The sequence below is a fragment of the Alligator sinensis genome, unplaced genomic scaffold, assembly GCF_000455745.1.
Source record: "Alligator sinensis unplaced genomic scaffold, ASM45574v1 scaffold1298_1, whole genome shotgun sequence".
In the NCBI taxonomy this organism is placed as follows: domain Eukaryota; kingdom Metazoa; phylum Chordata; order Crocodylia; family Alligatoridae; genus Alligator; species Alligator sinensis.
The window spans coordinates 72,394-75,334 of NW_005842192.1; the positions used below are offsets into that span (position 1 = coordinate 72,394).

The following is a 2,941-nucleotide window of genomic DNA, read 5'->3' on the forward strand; positions in this document are numbered from 1 at the left end:
GTAGAGGGGGAGGATCACCTCCTTGGCCCTGCTCGAGATGCATCTGTGGATGCACGACAAGGTGCGGTTGGCCTTCCTGACTGCGTCCCCACACTGTCGGCCCATGTTCATCTTGGCATCAGTAATGACTCCAAGATCCTTTTCTGCCTCCGCACGGACGAGAAGGGAGCTCCCAGCCTGTAGGTGTGCTGCTGGCTCTTCCTCCCCAGGTGCAGCACCTTGCACTTGTCAGTGTTGAATCCCATCCTGTTCTCATCCGCCCACCCCTGTAACCTGTCCAGGTCCGATTGCAGCCTGTTCCTTCCTACTAGCGTGCCCGCTTCCCCCCACATCTTAGTGTTGTCTGCAAACTTGAACAAGGTGCTTTTTACCCCCTCGCCTAAGTCACTGATGAAGATGTTGAACAGCGCGGGTCCAAGGACCAAGCCCTGGAGGACCCCACTGCCCACATCCCTCCAGGTCGAATAAGACCCATCCACCACCACCCTCTGAGTGTGGCCCCCCAGCCAGTTAGTGACCCAGCTGACCGTGTAGGCATCGACGCCACTGTCTCCTAGTTTCTTACTGAGAATGGGGTGAGACACCATGTCGAAGTCCTTCCTGAAGTCCAGAAAGACTATGACCACTGCTACCCGTGCATCCAAGGATTTTGTGACCTGGTCGTAGAAGGCCACCAGGTTGGTCTGACAAGACCTGCCCCTAATGAACCCATGCTGATTGCCCCTCAGCATCACCTCCCCTGCCGGCCCCTCGCAGATGTGCGCCAGGATAATACTTTCGAAAAGCTTCCCTAGGACCAAGGTAAGACTGACGGGTCTATAGTTTCCTGGGTCCTCCTTCCTCCCTTTTTGCAAATGGGGACCACACTGGCCCTTTTCCAGTCCTCCGGCACATTGCCCGAGCGCTGTGAGTGCTCGTAGAGCTGCGCCAGAGGTCCCGCAATGACCCCTGCTAGTTCCTTCAGCACTCAGGGGTGGAGATCGTCAGGACCAGCTGATTTAAATACATCCAGTCCCTCCAGAAGTTCCCTGACAAGGTCCTCATTAACCCTCGGCCTGGGTGTGCCACCCACCGGGCCCTCGGGGGTGCCAGTGGGGGAGATATCCGGGTCCCTTCTCAGAAATACAGAGGCAAAGAAATTGTTGAATATGTCAGCTTTACCGTTAGGTGAGATGACCAGATTTCCTAGCATGTCCTGCAGAGGCCCCACATTACTTGGCACCTCCATCCTTGGAGGCTTTTAAGACCCGCTAGGCAAAGCCCTGGCTGGGATGATGTAGGTGGGGCTGGTCCTGCTTGGAGCAGGGGTTGGACTAGATGTGACCTCCTGAGATCCCTTCCAGCCTCATTGTCGGTGATTTTATAACAATACCGACATTCCCACCAGAGGAAATGCCCTGTTGGACCTGGTCCTGGCCACAGGCGACGATCTGGTAAGGGGGCTCCAGGTCCTTGACCACCTGGGTGATAGCGATCATCGCTTGCTGGAATTCATTACCCAGCGCAGGGTGTCAAGGGCCTGCAGCAAGGCGGTAGCCCTAGACTTCAAGAGGGCCAACTTCAAGGAGTTGAGGAGATTGGTGGAGAGGCGCTGGGGTCCTCAAGGGCAGGGGAACTTGGTGCCCAAGATGAGTGGTCATTCCTTAAGGAGACGATACTCAGGGCCCAAGGGGTGACGATCCCAACTAGAAGCAAGGGGGGCAAGAGTGCCCAAAAGCCTCCCCGGCTCACTGAGGACATCTGGGAATGCCTGGTTGCCAAAAAGGCGGCGTACACCCGGTGGAAGGGGGGGGCAATCTCCAAAGAGGGGTATACCTCCACTGCTCAGGCCTGTAGGGGGGCTGTTAGGAAAGCTAAGGCGGACATAGAGCTAGGACTAGCGTCCAAGATCAAAGATAATAAAAAGTCCTTTTTCAAATATATCGGGAGGATGAAGAAGGCACCGGGAAACGTGGGGCCCCTGCAAGATGTGCTGGGCAATCTGGTGGTTGCGCCAGAGGAGATGGCAGACCTCTTTAACAAATTCTTCATCTCCATTTTCTTGTGCAGGGACCGGGACTCCCCTACCGGGATTCAAGACGGACTCAGGGGAACGCCTCCAGACCTAGGGTTAAGGAGGACCGGGTTAGCGTGCTTCTGGAGGGGCTGGACGTGTTCAAGTCAGCAGGTCCAGATGCTCTCCACCCCAGGGTGTTGAGGGAGCTAGCAGGGGTTATTGCAGGGCCCGTGGCATGGCTTTACGAGCGCTCGTGGTGCTCGGGCCAGGTGCCGGATGATTGGAAGATGGCCAGTGTGGCCCCCATCTTTAAAAAAGGGAGGAGGGAGGACCTGGGCAACTACAGGCCCGTCCGTCTTACCTCAATCCTGGGGAAACTCTTTGAGAAGATCATCAAGGAGCACATTTGTGATGGGCCAGCATCGGGGATGATGCTGAAGGGCAACCAGCACGGTTTCACTAGGGGCAGGTCATGTCAGCCCAACCTGATTGCCTTTTACGATCAGGTCACAAAAGCATTGGATGCAGGTGGTGCCGTGGATGTAGTCTTTCTGGACTTCAGCAAGGCCTTTGACACTGTCTCCCACACCATCCTCATTAAAAAACTAGGTGACTGCGGCATCGATGCCTACACAGTCAGATGGATTGCGAATTGGCTGAAGGGTCGCACTCAGAGGGTGGTGGTGGACGGGTCATATTCGACCTGGGGGGAAGTGGGCAGTGGAGTCCCCCAGGGCTCGGTCCTTAGGCCTGCAATGTTCAATTTCTTTATCAGCGATTTGGACGACGGGGTGAAAAGCAACCTGTTCAAATTTGCTGATGATACCAAAATATGGGGAGAGGTGGGCCTGTTAGCAGGGAGGGAAAGACTGCAGAAAGACCTGGATAGGTTGCAGGGGTGGGCTAACAAAAACAGGATGCGTTTCAATGCGGACAAGTGCAGGG

General features: G+C 55.6%; 1 pseudogene; it reads left to right on the top strand.

The window, feature by feature from the left end:
* The window catches only part of LOC102374410, a 7,092-nt pseudogene that overhangs the window by 2,996 nt on the left and 1,155 nt on the right, over positions 1-2,941 (top strand).